A 23,917-nucleotide genomic window follows, 5' to 3' on the forward strand; every position below is an offset into this window, starting at 1 on the left:
ATATTTTTGATTGTTGTAGAGGCAAAACAAATTTACTTTATTGACTCAAAGGATAGCAGGTCCTAATTCCTAGGAAAATAATATACTTTTAAAATTTAGTATATTGCGTTAAAACAGTTTCCAAATCAAGGTATTCTTTTGCAAGAAATATCCTAATAACAAAGTCCAAATTCTCCTAGTTCACAAGTCTCGTAAGAAAGGTGAAGAGAAAATATTGGGTGTTAAGAAAAGAAAAAATACAGAGGATTGTTTCTGTAAACAAAGCAACTTTGTGTTCCAATGCCCTGTTTGGCATACATAATAATTTTATCCGTAAGCAGTCTATTTTATTTCTAGCTCCACTTATGTGAACTTAGAGATATCTTCAGGAAAACTGCTTATGGAATGTAAATGAAATCATGAGATTTGAAATATGCATCAGGGTTTTTAAATTGTCTTCCTTTGACTCTAGCTTTTATGAAATTTGAATACCCAGTACTATCCAACTTAATTTTTCCAAGAAGAATTAGGTGCCCAATTTATGTCTGAGCTTCAGATTCCTTGTCTGTCTCATAGTTACCACTAACACAGTTATTTAAACTTCATTTGGGTAAGTGAAATGACATTTAGTTTAAACATTTTGTTTGGAGATTGCAAGCTCCTCTAGAATGTAGGATTGAACAGTACAGGCAGATAGGATTATAGTTCAGATGTATTTTTTCCTTGAATGTTTGAGTAACTGGCTGATCTGAATACCACTGCTGCTTGATGAATTATTACAAAACTTAGTAGCTTATAACAACAAGCATTTTATTATGTTCATAGATTCCGGGGGTTAGGACAGGGCACAGCAAAATGGCTTGCCTCTTCTTCATAGTGGTTAGGATTCCAGTTGAAGAGATTTGAGGGCTGGAGTGATTTGATGGCAGGGAGTCAGAATCATTCAGAGGTTCCTTGACTCGTATGTCTGGTGCCTGTGTTGGGAAGACTTGAAGACTAGAGCTGCTAACCAGACTATCTACAGATAGATGTCTTCTCCATGTGACCACTCCAAGTAGCTTGGCTTGGAGCCAGGCAAGGCAGCATTAGGACAATTTGGTTTGTTATACAGCAGCTCAAGGCTCCAAGCATGGCTATTCTGGCAAATAAAGTAGTAGCTGCACCATCTATGCCACATAGCCTTATTCCATTGTGCTGTATTGGTCAAAGCGGTCCCAAGTACATCCAGATTTAAGGAGACGAGAATTAGACTCTGCCTTTTGAAAGGGGAGTCGCGAGGTCACACCAGAGAAGAGGATGTGGAAGTGGAGATGTTAGGGAGACCCTCTTTGGGAAATATAATCTGCCACATTGACCAAATAAAAAATGAGTATACAATCAGGAGAATGTAAGTGTTATGTTAAAAGTGAAATGTTAACATTTTTGTGATGTTGATTATTTATTAGAATTGGATATCTAACAGACATCTCAAACTTATTATGTTCAAAATAGTGTTTTTTCTGTCTTTCCTCAAAAATCAAAACAGTGATTTCTGTCTTCCGCACAGTTGGTCTTCAAGTTTTTCCATCTTAGAAAATGGCACCATTTCCAAAACAAAATGTAGGAGTCACCTTTGATTTTTCTTGTTCTTTCAACTCTTATATCTAATGTGTCAACAAGTTCATTTAGTTCTACCTCCAAAATATCTTTAAAATTTATTCACTTCTCTCCATCTTCAGTCTTCACCCTTGCCTTAGTCTGTTTTGTGCTGCTAAAATAGAATACCTAAAGCTGGGTAATGTCTTTTTTTGTTTTTTTATATTATTTGTTTTTAAATTTTTAAATAATTTTTGTGAATACATAGTAGGTGTATATATTTATAGGTTACATAAAATATTTTGATACAGGCATGCAATGTGTAATCATCACACCAGGGTAAGTGGGGCATCTATTACCTCAAACATTTATCCTTTGTGTTACAAACAATCCAATTATACTCTCTCTTTTTTTTTTTTGAAATGGGGTCTCATTCTGTCACTCAGGCTGGAGTACAGTGGTGCAATCTCGGTTCACTGTAACCTCCGTGTCCTGGGTTCAAGCGATTCTCCTGCCTCAGCTTCCCAAGTAGCTGGAATTAGAGGCACACGCCACCACACCCGGCTAATTTTTTATATTCTTAGTAGAGATGGGGTTTCACCATGTTGGCCAGGCTGGTCTTGACCTCCTGACCTCGGGTGATCCACCCACCCCGGCCTCCGAAAGTGCTGGGATTACAGGCGTGAGCCACCGCTTCTGGCCTCTTTTAAATGTACAATTAAATTATTTTTGACTATAGTCACCCTGTTGTGCTAGCAAATATCAGGTCTTATTCATTCTTTCTAATTTTTTGTACCTATTAGCCCTCCCCACTTTTCCCTTACCACTCCCACGACCATTTCCATCATCTGGTAACCATCCTTCTACTATTTCTGTGAGTTCAATTGTTTTGATTTTTAGCTCACACAAATAAGTCAGAACATGTGAAATTTGCCTTTGTGTGTCTGGCTCATTTCACTTCACATAATGACCTCCAGTTTCATCCATATTGTTGCAAATGACAGGATCTCATTCTTTTTTAAGGCTGAATAGTACTCCACTGTGAGTATGTACCACATTTTCTTTATGCATTCATCTGTTGATGGACGCTTAGGTTGCTTCCAAATCTTGGCTATTATGATCACTGCTGCAATACACATGGGCATGCAGCTATCTCTTTGATATATTGATTTCCTTTTTTTTCTTTTGAGTATATACCTAGGAGTGGGATTGCTGAATCATAAGGCAGCTCTGTTTTTATTTATTTATTTATATTTATTTTTTGAGATGGAGTTTTGCTGTTGTTGCCCAGGCTGGAGTGCAATGGCGCAATCTCAACTCACTGCAACCTCTGCCTCCCAGATTCTCCTGCCTCAGCCTCTCAACTAGCTGAGATTACAGGCATGCGCCACCACACCTGGCTATTTTTTTTTTTTTTTTAAATTTAGTAGAGATGGGGTTTCACCATGTTGGTCAGGCTGTTCGTGAACTCCTGACCTCAGGTGATCTACCTGCCTTGACCTCTGAAACTGCTGGGATTATAGGCATAAGCCTTGCGCCAGCCTCTATTTTTATTTTTTTGAGAAACCTCTAAACTGTTCTCCATAGTGGTTATACTAATTTACATTACATAAAAGCCATTTTAATTGGCATGAGCTGATATCTCATTGTGGTTCTGATTTGCATTTCTCTGATGATCAATGATGTTGAGCACCTTTTCATATACCTTTCATATACCTTCTTTTGACAAATGTCTATTCAGCTACTTTGCCTATTTTTAAATTGGATTACTCGAGTTTTCTTCTTATAGAGTTGTTTGAGCTCCTCATATATTCTGGTTATTAATCCCTTGTCAGATGGGCAGTTTGCAAATATTTTCTTCCATTCTGTGGGTCGTCTCTTCACTTTGTCAGTGAGACTGGGTTATTTATAATGAACCGAAATATATTGTCTCATAGATCTGGGGGCTGGGAAATCCAAGATTAAGGTGTTGGCATGTGGCAAGGCCCTTCTTGCCAGTTCAGTTCAAAGAATGAACTTTCCGGATTCTAAATTTGATCATGTGACACCCTTGTTTATAAATCTTCAGTAGTTTCTGATTGCATTTGGAATAAGATCTTAATTCCTTCCTAGACTTACAAAACCCTGCAAGATTTGTCTCTTGCCTCCTTCTAGAAACCTCAGTTCATCACTACTCTCTCTGCTTATTCATTGTGCTCTACTGTCACTGATCTCCTTTCTTTCCTCAACCCTCAAGTGCCTTCGAACCTGCTGTTTTCTCTGCCTAGAGCACATGCCCCAACGTGCTCTGCATGGCTGGATACTTTAAGGTGAGCCGGTGCCTCCTTAGGCCTTCCCTGACCAGCCAATCTAAATATTCTACCTCATCACTCTCTCCTTTATCATCTTATTTATTTCTATAGTATAAATTATTATTTTATATGTTTGTTTACTTGTTTACTGCCTCTCTTTTCAACTAGAATTTAAGCTTCCTGAAGACAGTGGCCTTGTCTATCTTGCTCATCCCTGTTTCTTGAGTACTTTGCTGAATCTTGTGTATAATAGGCATTTCATAAATATTTTTTGAATGAATAAATCAAAGATGGTTTAAAACAGAAGAAAATTACACGTTTAAGTCTAATTTCTCATGAAAACTTACCCATATTTTACTCAAGCCAATAACTGAATATAAAAGATGACTTTTACATGACTAGCCACAGAAGAATGAAAACTTACAAGTGTTTTGTTCTCAATATTACCTATCAAGGGGGCCTTTACTATAATTGAACTTGTAAACATTATTAAGTTCATTTACTAATTGTTTTATTTATTCATTCAGCTTTTAGTGAGAGCCTACTATACGCATAGGACTGTACTAGAGGAGACAATGTAAAAATGTGTAAGTCACATTTCTTACTTTCACAGAGCTTAAAATTTAGTGGGGGATATAAGAAACATATATCAAAAGCCTCAATACTGGTGATGGTGTTGTTGACATGTAAGTGGCACAGTCTCAATGCTATCAGTATGGAAGAGAGAGGTTTTAGGGCTGAACTAATCAGAGAATATGGATTAAGCCAGCATTTAAATTGGATATTTTAAAATAAGGCTTTTAATAGGTAGAGATGAAAATTGAGGAAACAAAGACATTCCTGGTAAAATAAATGGCGTGAGCAAGGGACTGGGACCAAGAAAATAAAATACCTGTTTAGAAAATGGTGAGAAATCTAGGTTGAGTGAAGCATCAAACTGTGTATGGGATCAGTAGCAAATACAGCTGGTTGAAGCTAAGTCATGAAATGCTACTAATTCCAAGCTAAATAACATGGATTTCATTCAATAGTTGATGAAGAACTACTGAAAAGTTTTTGTTTTTGTTTTGTTTTGAAGAACAGTGGGAGGTTCATCAAAAACAGTGCTTTAGGAAAATTAACGTGGCTTTGTGTGCAGGCTAGACTGCAAATGGAGAGTGTGGAGAGGATAGTGTGGATGTTGGGAGGCCATACTTTACCCACCAAGGACTAAGTGGTGCCAACTTTCTTTATGTACCTCCTACGGGTAGATTGAGAAGGCACAGTATAGTAAAAAGAGCATGGACTTAGGCCTAGTTACAGAACCCTGGCTTTGTAAATTTGGTGCTTGTGTGACTTGAGGTCAGTCACTTGATGTTTCGGAGCCTCTGTTCCCTCAATTGTAGAACAGGGGTAATTTTTATTCTGTTGTCTAGTTTCCATGGGGATTAGGACATACTTGACAACAGTAGTTACGTAGTATTATTAATGACTGAATGCAGTATTGAATTCATTTGCTTAAACTTTTTTACTATTACGTGGGGCGACTTCCATTTGCTTTGACTGGTGGTCTATGCTAAAGCAAGATTATGAAAGCAGTTTATTAGTACAGCACCACTATGCCTAGTATGTAAATTTTCTTTTGTATTCTCTGAAAAATCACCTCCATCTACTTGATTACTCTGGTCTTTATTCCAAATAGTAACTGCAATGTCAGCAGAAGCTTTTGAATAGTTGTTTCTCTAAATGGAATGCCTTTTACTCTTGCCAGGATAGGCAAAGTGTTAAATAAATACTCAATACTTTCTGTATTTTAATTTAATCAAAGAAGCAGTAATGGAATTTGACAGCTACTGGTGGAGGCAGAGAGAGTTGTCTAGAACTCTTCTACTTTGTTCTGTTTGTCTCTTATTCTTTCTTCCTGATTAGAATTTATTTTAAATAACTTCCCTGGACTAGGATGCCAGGCTATTGGTTCCAAGACATCACCACACCTATGAAAAAATTTGAGTATTGAAAAGTAATTTGGGATTACTTTTCTTGGATCAAAGTTACTTAAACACTTAGATGAAAGTTTGAGACAAAAGGAATTTACCTATCAATAATTCGAAAACAGTCTCCCTCTTCCAATTCCTGCTTTGCCATTACATATTCTAGCACAGATATTTTCTTTCTTTCTTTTTTTTTTTTTTTGAGACAGAGTCTCACTTTATCGCCAGGTTGGAGTGCAGTGGCGTGATCTTGGCTCACTGCAACCTCTGCCTCCTGGGTTCAAGCGATTCTCCTGCCTCAGCCTCCTGAGTAGCTGGGATTACAGGCACATGCCACCATGCCTGGCTAATTTTTGTGTTTTTAGTAGAGATGGGGTTTCACCATGTTGGCCAGGATGGTCTCGATTTCTTGACCTTGTGATCCTCCCGCCTCAGCCTCCCAAAGTGCTGGGATTACAGGCGTGAGCCACCACACCCGGCCTAGCACAGATATTTTCTGACAGATGTTTGCAGAATATGAATCTTCTTTAAGTTTAAGCAAGTAAAAATTGCTGAATGAAAAGAGATATGTTGGCCTTTGCCACTAATTTCTGTGTAATTCTGAGTAAAATGTTAGTTTTTTTTGTAAACAGAGATAAAAGTCTGAAAATTTAATTTAAGAATGAAGATTACTAGCATCAGGCTCAATGCCTAGATACCAAACACCAGCACCACCATCAGAACACCAAGAAAAAGATTTCCCTCCTCCGCTTATTTTATAATGAAAAATCAAGAAATTAAGGTCACAGTATCAGTAGTCCTCCTCTTACCCACAATGGATACTTTACAAGATCCCTAGTGAATGTTTGAAACTGTGGATAGTACTGAGCCTTATATATACTATGTAGTACTGTCTGTACTATGTTTTTCTATATAGTACATTATGAACAAATACCATGGTGTTACCAGTGCCTGGGAAATTATTAATGACTTTCAAACCTATATGTTGAATTTCTACTGTGCACCCCATAGGAAGGACTGCAGATAGAAAGCACATACCTGTGACTGAAGGTAGAAAAAAACACCATTGAAACTCTCATGTGAGATAGCAGTGACAGAATGTAGTCAAGATGAAAAAGAAAGAAAATCAAAGTCTAGTATTTTCAAATTCCAAAATTCTGTTTTTGGATAGCTGATATCTCAGAAATATATGTGGGTATTGATATCAGTATATATGTGCTCTGTTAGGTTCAGTTGAAATGAGAGAAGTAGATGTAATTTAGGTGTTCTACTATGTGATGTCCCCAACAATTACCTTTTATTATTAATTAATTAATTAATTTTGAAACGGAGTCTCCCTCTGTCTCCCAGGCTGGTGTGCAGCGGTGTGATCTCGGCTCACTGCAACCTCTGCCTCCCAGGTTTAAGTGATTCTCCTGCCTCAACCTCCTAAGTAGCTGGGCTTACAGGCGTGTGCCACCACGCCAGGCTAATTTCTGTATTTTTAGTAGAGACAGGATTTCACCGTGTTAGCCAGGTCTCAATCTCCTGACCTCGTGATCTGCCTGCCTCGGCCTCCCAAAGTGGTAGGATTACAGGTATAAGCCACTGTGCCTGGCTATCCCCAACAGTTATCTAACCCTTCTGGACCAGATGTTTAAATTGACAGAGACAGACCAACCCAACTCAACTCCAAACTTTCTCAAATTTTGAGTACATCTGAAACAGTTGACCATGTATAAAAACGTAGGGAGTTCTGATAGACATACAGCTTCTTGTGAAGATGAAAGTGATACCACCAAAAAATAAATAAATAAAACAACAACAAGAAAGAAAGTGATACCACTACTAACAACGGGGTTTTAAAATCAAGATTAAATGAGTTAATTTACTAGAACAGATCCTAAAACCTGGTAATGGCTATGTAGGTGCTGGCCATATTATTATTATTACTGTTGTTAGTGAGCCTATCAGTATTTTAATTGCCAGATAGCAGAAACTGTCAATAGACAACTTATTCCATTGGAATTTTCATAAACAGAAGGGAAATTCTGAAACTGTGTTTAGATAAGAGTATAACAGCTATGAACTGGGTTTGACAAGATTTTTTTTTTTTCCTAGCCACATCTCTTAAAATTTGTGTTTTATGACAAAAGAGATTGTCCTTACTCAAAATTAGGTTTGACGACCACACACCTTTTTTTTTTTTTTTTTGAGACAGAGTCTTACTCTGTTGCCTCTGAGCACAGAGATATGATCTCAGCTCACTGCAGTCTCTGCTTCCTGGGTTCAAGCAATTCTCATGCCTCAGCCTCCCAAGTAGCTGGTATTAGGTGTGCACCACCACGCCCAGCTAACTGTATTTTTAGTAGAGACAAGGTTTCAGGATGTTGGCCAGGCTGGTCTCAAACTCCTGGCCTCAAGTAATCCGCCCGCTTCAGCCTCCTAAAGTGCCGGTATTACAGGGGTGAGCCACTGCGCCTGGCCCACACACCATTTTTTAATACAGTATGGTCAATCAACTGGAAACCACAAATCTAAATTATGCAAAGGAAATATGTAAAAATATGAAAGTCTTCTCTGAGATTTTTTTTATTGCCACTCCACCTATTTTTCTCTATTTATGATGATTTAATAGTAACACTACATTGCTTTTAGAATGAAAAAAAGCAACACATTTTCTTTTATTTATTTTTGAGACAGGGTCTTGTTTTGCCCAGGCTGGAGTGCAGCGGCATGATTATGGCTTACTGTATGTAGCCCAGGCTCAAGCAATCCTCCTGCTTTAACCTCCCCAGATTTTGAGATTACAGGCATGAGCCACTACACGTGGCCCAATTGCATTTTTGAAAACTAACCCTTCTAATCAAAGTTACAGCAAGATGCCTGATAAAATGTTTTTTTAAATTTTTTTACTTTTTTTTTTTTTTTAACTTGCCAAGGTGCAAGAAAAGCAGCAATTTCCTTTCGAAAATCTTTTTGTACTTTTTTGACACTGATGTGAATGGAGCCCAGGTGGGAAGTGAGCAAATACTTTTGGCACTGAACAACATCCAATAACTATGAAAGGGGTTAGACATTCTAGTCTTGTCACTGGTGTCTCAGTAGCCACTGTGTCATAGTTTGTAAAAGTATTAATCTATCAGGTAGGATTCTGTTTAAATTATATACTTATTCATATGGAAAATTATAGGCAGATAAATGGAATTATTTATATATTTTAAATCCAAATTTCATTTAAAAATAAGCAATCTATGTGCACAGCTAAATTTTTAAAAAGTATGAATGATTCGGTGAAAAGTCTTCCTCCCTATGCCTGCTCTAGTTCCCCTTCCTGGAAGCAAATAGTGCTTTTAATTGCTGATGTATCCTTCAAGAGATGCTTTATGCACATGCAAATAAATACACAGATATAGTCCCAATGTTATTGTGTAAGAAGAATGATGTCATAAGTAATTTGTGAAGCCTGAAATCTGTCTTAATAGAAATATATTCTGGGTAAGTAAGCTTCTCTATTTTTAATGTTCCTAAAAAGAAGGAATGCCATCAATCATTCTGTAATTACTGAGTTCCTACTATGTGTAAGGCACCATGCCAGATGCCATTTGTACTGTCAAATTGCCTTTAAAATTTTTCATATTTATGTCTTGTCGATTCAGATCTCTCCTTAAACATTCCTATCACAGAAAGGCCTTCCTTGACCCCCCCACTTGAAAGCAGCTCTCCCTTACCTTGTCAGCTGCATCACATCTCTATGCTTTATTTCTTCTAGGGCTAAGGGGATTCTACAATTTCTCACTATGTCTTCCTTTTGAGGTGAAAGGGAGTGCTGTAATGACAGAAGGATAACTGGGGTAAATTGGCAATGTAACCTGGGATAGTTGGTCACCCTCTTCATAGCATTTATCGCTTCATTGCATTTAGCATTCCAAGATAATAGACATTATTTTGTCCACTTATTTGTTTACTTGTAAGTTCCATGAAGCAGGAACTTTTCTTTTTCTAGGAATCCATCACCAAGAAGATTCTTGACACAAAATAAGTAGGTTCTTAATAAATATTGGTTGACTGAATGGATGACTCAAGCATTCCCCATATTCTGTGTAGAACTGAGCGTCTTTGGTTGGTACTGGGAAACTGAAAAGCCATGAAGGCACATTTGCCCAGAGTGCTCTTTCCCTAAGCAGAGGGGAAAAGGGAGCCAACTTTTAATATTCAGATTTTGATTTGCAGTGTTTTCCGTGAAGACATGAGTCTGGTAGATGAGTACTAGCAACATCAACTGTTTTGCTACTTGCAAAGAGACTGAGGTGCTGTGGTCTCCAAGACAGGCCTGGTCTGAAGAGCAGACCAGTGGGATGTGAATGGTTATAGCCCAGTTGGATCTGGTGGTCGGTTAGTCCATGGGGAAACCTGTCTCCAAGCAATGGAACAGCTGAATCCACATGACTTAGTCCATAGGCCAAAAAGGAGGAACAGCTTTTAAGTGGCCTGCCATGTAGGCCCATTCATTTCCCAAGGAGGCGGGAAGCCAGTGGGATACAAAGGAAAAAGCACCTTTCCGTGTCTGGGAAGTGGCTGGTCTGATCACGCACATGTACATTTCACACACACACACACACGCGCGTGCGCATAAACACACACTTACACTCACATTATCAGAGTCCAAGGGCTCCAAGAGTCTGCTCTGGTATGGAAGTCTAACATAATTCTCTACCATCGTACCTAAAACCAGACCAATCTTTTAAATCAGGGGCCTGGGTTTTAGTGGCTTAGTAGCTCATTTTTAAGTTTTCCTTCTCCTTCCAAACGGAGAGGCCTGTGTCCTGTGTTATGCTGATCTATGGGAGAATTCCTGTAGGAGGAAGGGGCTGAAACATTGGCCTAAGGTTATTAAACAGAGCTTTCATAATAAATATGTTGATACCATTTCTGAAAGATTTGCGTATTTCTCTATTACATATTGTTCAATTTTATTAGAGGAAATCATTCTGGTATCCTATTGGAATTGTTGAACTTTGGGGTATTATCTTAAGCTCCTTGATTTTAATGCTGTGGGAACTGAGACTCAGATTGAATAGCTTGCTTTCCTTGACATTAACTGAGATAAGTTCCTGTTTTCAGAAGTTAGAACCTCTTCTGATATTTGACTTTAGGCATGTGTTTTAAAAATGACAGTTGGATATGGTTGAGAGCTCAGTTGCTAAAGCTGTGAAGCAACTTGGGACACGTGTTTAACCAAATAAAATTATTTTCCCCAGCTCATGCTGTGCTGACAGCTTCCAAAAACTGTGTTCACCTTCATTCTCTCCTCATATAAAGGGGCTACAGGTATTTTTAAACCTGGGATTTGAGGAGAGAATGTTAATTATAAATCTAGGTTAGGTGAATTTATTCAAGAACTTGCCAGACTGAATATGAATACTCGTGGAATGTACGTGAAACAAAAATGAGGCCTTTGGTTATCTATCTGTTATCTATCGATATCTATCTATCTATCTATCTATCTATCTATCTAACTTTTCATCTTAGAATGAGAAGGAAAAAAGTGCTTTTTCTCATTTCTTACTCTTACACCATGAAGTGGTTAACTAAATTGATATAGAGTGGCAACTTTAAATGATCATTCTGTTGCAAACAACTACAAGTCCAAACAAATATCAGCACAAAGAAAATCTCTATTCTGTGTAGCAAAATGTTGGTCAGACTTTCACCAATGAGCCACCTATTTTAAAAGGACTTGATATTGACAAACATCTCTGATCAGTCTTTGACATTTGTAGTAACAAGCTATAACGTTATCTCCTACCACCTTTCTGTTTAGGCCACAATATGAAATGCGTATGAATGTTATAATTTTGTTTAACTCCAGGAGAAACATCCAACAATATTTTTCACTTTTTCTTCCTAATAGTGAAAAAATCCAACCATAATAGTTAATTTAAGGATTCTGCCCTTTGTTGAACACAGTGCTTTACAGATAACATCTGGTGACAAGCCATCACTCTTCCTATTTTATGTAATGAGGAAACTTAAATACAGAGTCTTTACGGACCTATTCAGTCACACAAATACTGAGAAAATTCTATGCTAATAATCCTACCTGCAGGTCACATCTGCACCTTACTTTCAACAGTCAACACAGGGCCGATCAATTGCATTGTTCTACTACATACAACTTCTTGTTTCAGAATCAAAGAATGTCATGCCTATATGCCACCAGGAATGCCTGGACTACCTATTCAAAAACTTTCATCTTCATTTTTGTTAGATATTATGTCATCATCACCTGCTGCCACTAGATGGTGCTTGTCATCGAAACAAAGGTCCTTCTTTCTATTTTCTTTAGATGCCTATTAGGACCTTGGATGATATGAAAGAAACTTGATTAATAAGCTAAGCACTGGGCGGGTATTCTAAGAAGTCATTTAGTACAGAGAGTTATTGATTAAAAAGTAAACAAATCATTATCAGTAAAGCTTACTTACACCATTTTTCTAATTCCATCAGTTTTTCTGCTCATTCTTCTTGTCACCAAACCGTGTGAACCCCAAGACAAAAAGAACTAATAAATCTTTCTTTAGGCTTATGAGAATCAGGAGACACAGCATATGTTTTAGGAGAGGTGAACAAAAATCTCAGGATTCATTGTTATCACCCGGAAAAGCAACAGAAAGTGACCACATGCAGAGTTTATAAGAAAAATTAATCAATGACCTTTCAAAGGAAAACACACATATATCTCAACTACTGGACACTAATCAATAGGAAAGGAAATAGAACACGCTCTTTTATTTGTGGGACAGCAAACATCAAGTAATGAAAATGATAACAGAGATCAACCCTTTGCCAAAGACAACTCTTTTTCTCATTAATTTAAGACACACACCAAATTTGTCTCCCTGCCTCCCACCCCACACACCAACTTTATGCTCCTTTCAGGGTAAATGCTTGCCAATCTTTGTACTGAAATGCCTTCAGGAGTTACCTATTCAACTTACATGAAGGAGAGTTTGATATATTTTGCAGCAGGATGCTTGAAAAATGTGTTTCTTGGACTTTTTCCTTCTTATTCACCAACACTGACTGTTCATGGCTGCTTCACCATTATAATGAGAAATTGCCAGCTATGTTGAAATACATGATCCACAGTGTGAAAAACTGCTGAACAGCAGTGGCAAATTTTTAATACAAAAGTGACTTCCCTTTGCCTGTTAGCTTACTTTGTGGTTGCTGATTCTTGCTCACTGCCTGCTCAGGGAGTGAAAGTTAATTTTAACATTCGTCTAGAGACAGAATATAATCATTTAGGTGAAAACTTTAAAGCTAAATTTTTGTTTTACCTTTGGTTTTGAGTTTCCCATTAAAAATTCCCAGTGATACTCTGATGACTATCACTGCAGTGGGTTATGTAGAATGTGTGAACATGTATGTGAGCCAGATGTGACAAGAGACACATGACAGTACATTTTCATTTCATACATCAGACTGACTGGGGTGGTTCCTTGTGCCTTCTGAGCATTAACTAAGGATTTTAAACGTACAAGCTATTTAAAAGACACAAGCTCCATACCTGCTTTCCAAGCACTGGTGAGGCACCATGGATCTCTGGATCTCTTCCAGTTTTGAATACTAGAAAGAAAAGCCTCTGTCCTCAAATTATTTCCTCCCTACCCTTATTTTTTTTTTCCCCTTGGAGGTCCTATAAACTATACCTTTGTATTGAAGAAAGACTGGGAACCAGGAGCAGTTGGTATGTGAAATTATTTCTCTTGAGCTTTATGCGTTTTGGTGGCTACTGTTGAAAACACAGTTTGGTCAGTGATGTCCACATATACATTACAAATAATATGTATTACTGGAAAATGATATACACTTATATGATATACCGTGTGGTTGAAATCCATTAAGTGACTACTCTCTAGCAGTATACAGAACAATATATGGTGTGTCTGTGCTGACAGTCTGTTCATATCTTAATGGTTTACTTATGATTCAATGGTTTACCGATGGCAATGGTGCTGGGTCATTGATATATTACTTGCTTGGCAAACAGTACTTGAACCTCATTAATTAGACTTAGGAACAGAATAAATACAAATAATCACTTTGCTAAGGCAGTTTTCTTAACTCCCAAGGAAGACAGAAAGGTATCAGTGACATAAGTGAAGGACACAGTTGACAACCACATTATCTTCAGACATCTTTTGTTAAAGGTGAACAATGACTTAATACTGTGTTACGGCAGCACTCTATACGCCCCAAGTTTTATAAAGTAGAGTCAAGAGTGATCTGAGCTGGGAAACGCATGCAATTTTAGGTCTGCATGGAAGCACAGGCTCTCCCCACGGGGAACTCTTCTGAGTAGGACAAAAAGCTGGACCTAGGACCCAGCCCAGGGCGTGAGAAAGAAGGAACCCGGGAGGCAAGAGCGGCTGGTCCGGAGCCGTGTCCTCAGCCAGCTGCGGGCGGGCGCTGAGCGCAGAGCTCAAGCCCCTGGCGGAGGCGGCGCGGCTCGAGGCCCCTCCCCGCCGCGGGTGCCCGGGCGGCTGACGCCGAGCGGCGGCCCGGAGCGGTGGGGGCCGGGCGGGCGGGCGCGAGCGAGGGCAGGGCAGGGGGCCGGCCGAGGCCACTTACGGCTTTAAATATGGATCGCAGGCTCGCGCTCGCGGCACAGCCTCCGCCGCGGCCGCCTTCCTTGAGCCCCCGCACCCTGGCTTGCTCCCGAGGGGCGCCCGGGCTGGGCTCCACTGCTGCAGCGTTAGTTACTGGCAGGAACATCAGAGATCCCCATAAATATGCAGGAGCTGCAGGAGGCAAACTAGAGTAGACGCCCGCGCTCTTACACACTCGCTTGCCGAGCAGCACGCGGGCTGTGTAGACATCCCCCCTGCGCCACCTTTCTCCCTCGTGGGCCCTTCAGGTTCCAGTCCTGCCTGTTCCGAAGACCCTCCCGCCCCAGCCCCTTTGCCCCGCTCTCCCGCACTCGCCTCTCTCCGGAGCGCGCACCCACCCAGGCGGCAAAGTTGTGACTACTTGGGCGCGGGTGACTGGCGCCCGGCTCGCTCCGCGCTCCGCGCCCCGCGCAGACAACTTCCCGCGGCTCGGCCCCGCCGCGTCCCGGGCTCGCGCCTCCAGGGATTCCGCGGCCCCCCAGCCTCCAACCCCGGCGGCGCGCCGGGCAGCGCTTCGGTGGCGGCGGCGGCCGCTGTGGCAGCCAAGGCGGCGGCGGCGGCGGCGGCAGTGGCCGCTGCAGCCCCACACTCCGCCGCCAAACTGGAGGAGCGACGGAAGCCGGACCCTAGGAGGTGAGCGCCTGGCCCCGGCAGCTGCCGGGAGGGTCGATGGGGTCCCTCGCTACACGGCAGGGGCGGGCGCGAGCCCGGGGGCCGATCCAGTGGGGCGCGCAGGCGGCCTCAGCGCGCTCCTGGGAGGGAGAGAGAGGTCAATTGCGGGCCGGGCATCCCCTGAGCTGGGCGCGGGAGGTGTGTGGAGGCTGCTTCCGCGGAAAAGTACTTTTTTTTTTTCCTTCTTAGGGTTTAGAGGAAAAGTTTGGGTGGTCCTGCTTCTCCCTCATTGCTAAGTCCCCTGCGCGCCACTGGGCGTCTTTACGAGGACTGCGGGGCCAGTGTCTGCGGCGGGCTGGGGTCGGGCTCAGTGACACGTGTGTTGCTGGGAGCCTGGGTGGTCGCCCTGTGACCAGGCACCTGCTTGAGAGGAACACATCCCCAAACCCATCACAGGGGGAGATTTGGGGACTCTCAGTGCTACCGAGGCCGCGGCCCCCACTTCACTGCCCGCTCCAGGACGGAGCATTTACATCTCTCCCTGGCACTCCGAAGGCGGGGGGTGAGTCAGGCAGATTCTCTGCAAGTGGCACACACACATTTATTTGCAATGGATTTGGATAGGAGAGGCAGAGGTTAAACTGGAATTTCTTTTGGCCAGCGACAGCGGAGCTCTTCCTCAGGTACTGGGCAGCATGTGCGTCTTGGCAAGGAGAGGTGATTTCTTTTTTCTTAAGTGCATTTTACTCAGCCTTTGCCAGTCCGTTAATAAGTCACCAAAGGAAGGCAGGAGTTGGGAACTACATCAGCAAACCGCAGCAAGCACCATAAAGACAAAAGTTCTTACAGAACAAAAAGAAAAACTTGAATTGACGTGAAAGATGGAGAAGGAAGCAGTTCTACCTCTGGCCTGTCACTTTTTTCAGCGCCCTGTAAAACTGTGTTTTCTACCCTTCCTTCCCTCTCAAGGCCCTACCTTCTCAGCATAATTGATCGCAGCAAGCTCTTTCCAACTTGACACTGAAGAGCAGCGACCCCTTTGGCTTACCCTCCCCATTTCTTTTCCTAGTTTGCTTCAGTGCCCTGGAAAGTTGCTCCTAATGAGAAATCAAGAACACTGGGCTGTACTAAACGCTCATTGTCTCAAATCCTGGAACAGTTCCTTTCCTAAGAGACACTGTATTGTACTGTAGTTCTCTTTTTTCTTGTATCTTGGGACTTGGAGTTGTAATATTACCTGAATTAAATTAATTAAAGTGTACATTGCTCATTTGGGCCTATTTTTTTTTCATTGTGATTTGAGTAGATTCGTCAATGGCTTTAGAACAATATTCAGTACCTTTTTATAGCCAATGTAATGTCTTTTGTAAATGTTTCTGACTACAACTGTCTTTCTTGTGTCTATCATATTAGCATGTAAATAATTTATATGGTCATTTTAGTACTTAGACTGAAAATATTAGTATAACTTCATTCAAAGGAAGTGTGCCTGTTTATTTTTCTATAGCTTTTATAGCTGAGAAAAAACTTTTACTTTCATTTTAAAGTTAAAAGTACTGATAGGATTCTGGTCTTTGTGGTAGATCTTGAAATTGAATGATTTGTTTTAACTGTGTCCCACACTGTCAAGTAAGATGACACAGAAACTCTCATGTATGTAGATGGAGACATGAAAGCAGTACCACTGCATTATGAGCTGTTGAGGCAGAGAGCATTTGTAGGAGTGGGGGTGACAAGGACAAGATGGGATATTTTGATAGTCCCAGCCATGCTTAAAAGAACTGAAAACTAAGAAACCCCCAACATTTTGGATTTAACTGTTCTTCAGAATGAGGGTTTTGGTGACATTTGCTCTTTTGGGGTCATTTCTAGAGACTTACAAACATACGTTAGACACCTTACCCAATGAGACTGGCAGAATGTACTCTCAGTTTAGATTAATGTATTTCTTTTAGTTCATGTAGTCAATATTAAATTATTTTAGATGTTTGAATGTTAGTGCTATGATTTCAGTCTCTTAAATGATTAAGAGACATTGTGGATTTACAAAAATGTTGTGTGAAAGAAATAAAGGCAATCAGATTTAGAGGAATAATGCGATAGAAATCGGGTAACCTTTGGGACAACTTCCAGTAGGCCCTGATGGTAATCTCATTTTTCGCTGAGTGCTGGCAGGTACAGTTTTGAGGTTCTGATCCCTTGTTCTGATAAAAGTGATATCTGGCCGTAGCTTACATCTTAAAGGAAAAGACAACACTTAAAGAAATGCACACTAGCTGGTGAATCATGTAAATAAACAGGATTCCTTGCCTGCCTCTGAGAGTGCTGTAGACCATGAGGACTGCTATTGTTAGGGGAGAAGAGTCCTGAGATACTCTGCTGGACCTAAGTGTGGCGAGATACATATTTGTTTCTTGGAGTTTCTTTGTGTTTATTTAAAATAATATGAATGAAATCTAAGACTGGAGTTGGTAGATAAGATTGGGAGTGGAAAGAACAAACTGAGAAGAGGAAAATCTAATGATGATTAAAATTTCTAAGCAGTTTTTTCTTGATTGCTAAATGGAAAGAATCAGAATGCATGATTTGATGGGACAAAGGAAGCTATAAGCAGAACATGGATCTCAGTTGATGCTGTTTCCAAGGACAACCTGTGATTTATGAAATTTATGTATTTTTAGGGAGTCATTTAGCAAAATGGATAAAGAACATCCAGGAAGCTAGTAAGACTACAAAACTGGATCTTACTACTTTTACATAATGTAGGAATCTTAGAGAAAAGGAGGATAAAGTTTTAAGGTCAGCTAAGTTGTATTCCAAATACATTTTGCCTTTTTCCCAATATTTAAGCTGTTGATACATTTGGGTCACAAAAATGGAAAATATGCTTCTGTTCTACTGACATGAAGATGATCTTTTTATCCTCAGTAGTGCATACCTTTGGTTATTTTTCCAGCAATAGGGATGGATTCCCCTTTACTCAGTTCTGCCTAATATATGTTTACACACACACACACATATTTGTAGAGGCTGATTTAATTTTGTCAAAAGCCATATTGACTACCTTCAGTTTTATTTTTTATTTTTATTTATTTAGTTTTTTGAAACGGAGTCTCGCTCTGTCGCCCAGGCTGGAGTGCAGTGGTGCGATCTCAGCTAACTGCAAGCTCCGCCTCCTGGGTTCACACCATTCTCCTGCCTCAGCCTCCGAGTAGCTGGGACTACAGGCACGCACCACCACGCCTGGATAATTTTTTGTATTTTTAGTAGAGACGGGGTTTCACCGTGTTAGCCAGGATGGTCTCAATCTCCTGACCTTGTGATCTGCGCGCCTCGGCCTCCCAAAGTGCTGGAATTACAGGCGTGAACCACTGCACCCGGCCACTTTCATAATACTTCTGTGGCAGTGGCTTTTATTGCATTTGGTAGTCTCAGCAGTGCAATGAAATTTCTAACAAGACATTGAAAATACAATGAGAGCCAGGTGCAGTGGTCCCAGATACTCTGGAGGCTGAGTTGGGAGGATCACTTAAGCATGGGAGTTCGAGGCTGTCATGTGCTATAAAATTGTGCCTATAAAATTGCTATAAAATTGTGCCTGTGAATAGCTACTGCACCTCAACCTGGGCAACATAAGGAGATCCTGTCTCTAAAAAATGAACAAGTATATAAATGCTAATGGCTTTATTTACTTGCTGTGGCAAAAGAGAGAGAAAACTTTTTCTTCCAATCTTCCTAATGATGCCAATAATTTTATTCCTTAATGATAATGTCTTACTTGATACTGAATATAGACAGTTCCAGACTTACTATGTTCGAGTTAAAATTTTTCAGAATTACAATGGTGTGAAAGCATTCACATTCAGTAGGGTCTATACTTCGAATACTGATAACAACTTTCTGTTTTTCACTTTCAGTACAGTATTCAATAAATTACATGAGATATCCAATAGTTTATTTGTAAAATAGGTTAGGCTTTGTGTTAGATGATTTTGCCTAGTAGGCGAATATAAATATTCTGAACACATTTAAGGTAGATTAGGCTAAGCTATGATATTTGGTAGGTTAGGTGTATTAGACACATTTTTGACTTGCAATATTTTCAATTTATGATGGGCTTATCAGGACATAACCCACCATAAGTTTAGGAGCCTCTGTATTGGAAAAAGATAGTGATAGAAAGAGTAATGTTGAAACTATGTGACTCTGTAGTTGTTTGGGTAAACCAAAACATCATCTTGTTCTTCTTTCCTGAAAACTAAGTAAATATAAGGGATTGTTATGCTTATTGAGAATAAGAGGAAACTATGTCAGAGAACCCTATGCTTTTCTTAAACTTAGCTGCAAATTATTGGTGGAGGTAGAAATGAATATTTTATCTTTTAACTGGTGATACATGTTTGTCGAATCACTGTCAGTGAATGGGTGAATGTCCTTTTAGTCACAGCAGAAGATACTAAAGCAGATAAAAGTTTATCCTGTTTTAAAGTGACGGTTTCCATTTTCTGTTGGTAATTCCGCTCAGTAGCAGTGCCCACTTGCCGCAACTTTATTTCAGGTTCTGCAATCCAGGAAGTGTTTCATGAGAGAAGAATTTTCAGTTTGGGTGTGCCAGTTTTAGCTACCATCTTGAGAGCTAAGTTTTGTTTTTCATGTAGAATGAACACAGAAAGAAATTAAGTGAAATTAGGATATTAAAGGAAATAAATAACCACCAACTGATATTTTGGAGTTTTGTATTTTTACTTTGTGCATAATTGTGTGGAAAAGGTTTACTCCTTGACTTGAATTTAACTCGAATTTCTGTATTAGAAACCTTAAGAAAATTTTAAATAATACTCCTAGTATGCTTTTTTGGGGGATTAAAGAAATCAGTATGAATAAAAATACAAAATGAGAAAGGAATATGTTATGTTTAACACTGCTGTAATAGTCTATGAGTGACACAACTAGAAAAATCTACTCCTAATATTTTGAAGATACCTTCTTAAGGAGATTTTGGTGATTTATTTTTTTAAGTATATTCACTGGTTAATATTATTCTTAAAACTATTTTCAAGTAAATAAGCTTGTGGGATATGGACTTCTATGTTAGTTAATTCTAGCTTTGGCCTGGAGATCTAATATTCACTGATAAGATCTAGTAACAACTTCATCTATTTGAAACTCCTACATTTGGCATGTTCCCCAGCAAAAAAAAAAAAAAAAAAAAAAAGCCTCTGAGCAGGCAAAATAGAGGGTAAAAAAAGAAATACATTATAAAGAATTCACTTTATTCCTAGGACATCCCTCAGAGTCAGTTTACTTTTAATACACATACTGTTCTATGATTGATTATAAAATTTCTAATCCCATAGCAAACAGTAAACTACAAAGTAGAAGACTAAAATGGGCTTCATTGGCAAATACATGGAAAACATTGAAAAGTACCTGAAAACAGCGTGGTAGTAAAGGAAGAGGGAGACAGAGGTAAGAACTAAAGCAAGCACAGTGGTTGAGGGCTATTTAGATGTGGACTCTGATAGCCTCATTCATTACACCCCCTTCTCCCTCCCTCACTTTCTCCTTTCTTCCTTCTTTTCTCTTCCCCTCTTCCTTCTGTTAAGTTTTATTGAAATACATTGGTCAGAAAATTGTATGTCATCATACCATCAGTAGACAGCTCAGCAATTTACCTAAGTGAACACATCCATGTAACCAGTGCCAAGACCACAATATAGACCATTGCTGGCATCCAGAAGCCTCCTCTAATTCCCTCTTCAAGTCATTACTTCCCCCCAAGGTAACCGCTCTCCTGATTTCTGAGACAGTAGGTTACTTTCACCTATCGTTAACTTTCTGTGAGTGAATTACGTGGTATGTATTCTTGTGTGTGGCTTCTTTTGCTCCACATTATGTTGTGAGATTCATTCTTGTTTTGTGTGAGGCATCAGTTTATTCTCATTGCTACATAGTGTTCTACTTTATAAGAACGCCACAGTATATTTATCCATTTTGTTCTTGATTTACTCATTTTATTTGGGTTGTTTCTAGCTTTTGGCTATTATGAATCGTGCTGCTATGACCATTCTTGTGTATGTCTTTTGGTGAACATGTGGGAATTTCAGTTGTGTGTTTTGCCAGTTTAATTGATGGGATGGTTTTAGTAGATGGTACCTTCCTTTAGAATTGGTACTAATTCACATTTCTACCAGCATTGTGTGAGAGTATTGTCTACACCACATCCTTACAAAAGGGGTTTTGTATGTCTTTTTTTAAAGCCATTCTGTTGGATGTATACTTGTATCACATTGTAGTTTTAATTTGCATTTCTCAGAGTACTTTGTCTGTCTTTTCATATGATTATTGTCTACACTTTTTTTGTAAAGTACTCTTTCATGTTTTTTGCTCATGAAGTTTTTATCCAGTATCTTTTCCCAAGTAAGGATGATTTTAATACTTGGGAAGTGAACTTCTTTTATTTGTTTAGAAGACTCAGCTAACCAGGCAAACTCATTCACCAATGCTTCCATCTAATAAGTAAATTCATGGGATAAAGAGATTACAAACATTTTGAACTTGTAAAGATGATAGTCTGAATCTTTGAAACTTTATCCCTAAAAAACAAAAAACCCAAACCAAAACAATATTAAATAACTTTAATACAGCACTCAGAAACATGCAGAACTTCTCCTCAATGCTTTACGTAAAAGCAGAGCATCTTGTAATTTTGTATTGCCCAATGACCGATGGAGATTTGTATTTGGAAGGTATGAGTTGAACATCCAGCTCTCTTACTTATATTTGATTTTGAGAATTAAAAAAATCATCTGTGTCTTTTTTCCTTATTAAAATAATTATAAAACCTCATTCACAGAGGAGTTATGAGGAACAGATAAAGTGATCTTTATGAAATCTTGTTCAGCAGTGTAAATGGCCATACATGTTAGTTTTTATTATTGTTATTGTATTCTTCAACATTCCTTATTCTTGAGTTGAATTGTGCCAGCACTGAGAACAGTTCCTGGCATATTAATGAATGTTTGTTGGCTGAATGAATGAACAATACATTTAAGCATTTTTCTTAAGCTGTTACTCTGAGTGACTCAAGCTGTGCTTTATATATATTTTTTTCTCTAGAACTTTTACTTTTTATTGCTAAAACTGAGTTGGAACCAAGGTTCATCAAGCATCATATTGAAAAATTGAGTCTAATAGCCAGCAGCTTGAGATCACCCATTTCACTGTATAGTTCGTATTAAATTTATGCCCCCAAGTAACGCACACGATTTGGAGAACCCTTGAAAATGATTACACTGCTCTTCACTCCATGAGTGATCCCCAAAGCTTACACACTGAATATTTTTAGCTTCTATAATTAGAATGGCCACAAATTTCCAGATTTAAATTATTACAGTGGGTTCTCCAGTGCTAATACTTTGGAAGCCATGTTTTGTGTAAAATTGAACATTTAAGGATGAACAATAGCTGAAAACTGGAGCTTTTATAGTCCCTTTTCAGCTTAATATGAACAAGGTGTTTCACAGATATGTTGATTACAATGTGAAAGCAAACAGCATACACCTTATACACATTTGTTGTAAAGCAACAATTCTTAACCCTTTAATAGGTCTGATTTTCAGCTGTTGACTTGATTGTTCAAGTTGTGACTCTATTCAAAAAGTAGTTTAGAGGCATATTTTTATTTTTAGATTAAATAGAATTAAAATTTGTATGATTTTTATTTTGGGGAATTACGTGATCTTCCTTTAAATAATAGTAGGTATCCCTTTGAAAAATCAGGCTTGCAGCAGAAGAAACTTGAATTTCTACATAGAAATCTAGTTAGATTTTCTTACCCAAAGACTGATGTTCTTTGCCTTTTTTCCTGTATTTGAGTTTTTTTTTTTTTTTTTTTTTTTTTTATGTATTTTTGTTTTTTTTTTTTTTTTTTTTTTTTTAAGAGCTTATGGTGTTCTTGGTTGCTTGTTGCCATCATTTAAGTATAGCTGTTCTGTGGTACTCAGAATACTGAGCATGTAACATTTTACTTCAGAATAACATAAGTCAGTGTACATTTTATAAGGACTTTTACGTATTAGGTAGTATACCTCATGTGTGCTTGACGCAAATGTGGCCAATTTAGGGTGATTTAGTGGAAAATAGAATCATCTGGTATAGTAAACAGCTTTTGTTTTCTGTTGCAGACATAATGCTATGGAAAATTGAAATAAATGCAAGGGGTAGTTATGGTGAACCCTGTTAAACTACTGTTTTAAAAATAGTGAATTTCAGAAAAGTCTCATCTTCTAAGTGATTTCATTCCTTTGAGAAGTTAAACTGGCTTTTTTTAAAAAACAAATGCATCCAGGCGTGCCTGGTTATTGCTGTATTTAAAACTGGAAGCAAGGCTCCTCCTTTCGGTTCTCACTTGACACGCGGGATTTAAAAAACAAGGGTATACTATGAATTTAGGGAAGGATACTTGTTTAACAAATAGGATTATGACAATTAAAGTAGCTAAACTGATCTCCCAAGGGAATGGGATTAGCTCTTCCATTTTTTGTGCTCTTCAGCATGGAAATCTGTTGGCCTTATTGAAATATTCCTAATGTCTCTAATACAAACCAGGTTTTTGCACCTTCTACCCCAGAAGGATCAGGAATGAAGTCCTGAAAGTGAGACTTGGTGAAATATGTTTTGTTCTGAGTGAGGAATCAGTGGGACCATCAGTTAGGCTGAAAGTTTCATGGGATCTTGAGTGTTGATGGCTGCACTCCTGAAACTCTCTCCTTGTGTATTGCGTGACCACAGCTGTAGTGAGACATCACAGTTGAACTGCTTCACAAATTCCTTC

General features: G+C 39.1%; 1 protein-coding gene across 3 annotated transcripts in view; it reads left to right on the forward strand.

Annotated features, from left to right (window-relative positions):
- The window catches only part of SLC4A4 (solute carrier family 4 member 4), a 494,300-nt gene that overhangs the window by 87,457 nt on the left and 382,926 nt on the right, over positions 1–23,917 (forward strand). The window contains exon 1 of one of the 3 annotated variants that reach the window (XM_031664486.1): positions 14,969–15,102. The exons of 1 other annotated variant lie outside the window; for it this stretch is intronic. The gene's annotated coding sequence lies outside the window, so the exon portion shown is untranslated. Of the gene's footprint in view, positions 1–14,968; positions 15,103–23,917 lie in introns of those variants that run through there. One more of the 3 variants, XM_031664485.1, reaches the window with a different exon arrangement.

This window comes from Papio anubis, chromosome 3 (assembly GCF_008728515.1).
Source record: "Papio anubis isolate 15944 chromosome 3, Panubis1.0, whole genome shotgun sequence".
Lineage (NCBI taxonomy): Eukaryota > Metazoa > Chordata > Mammalia > Primates > Cercopithecidae > Papio > Papio anubis.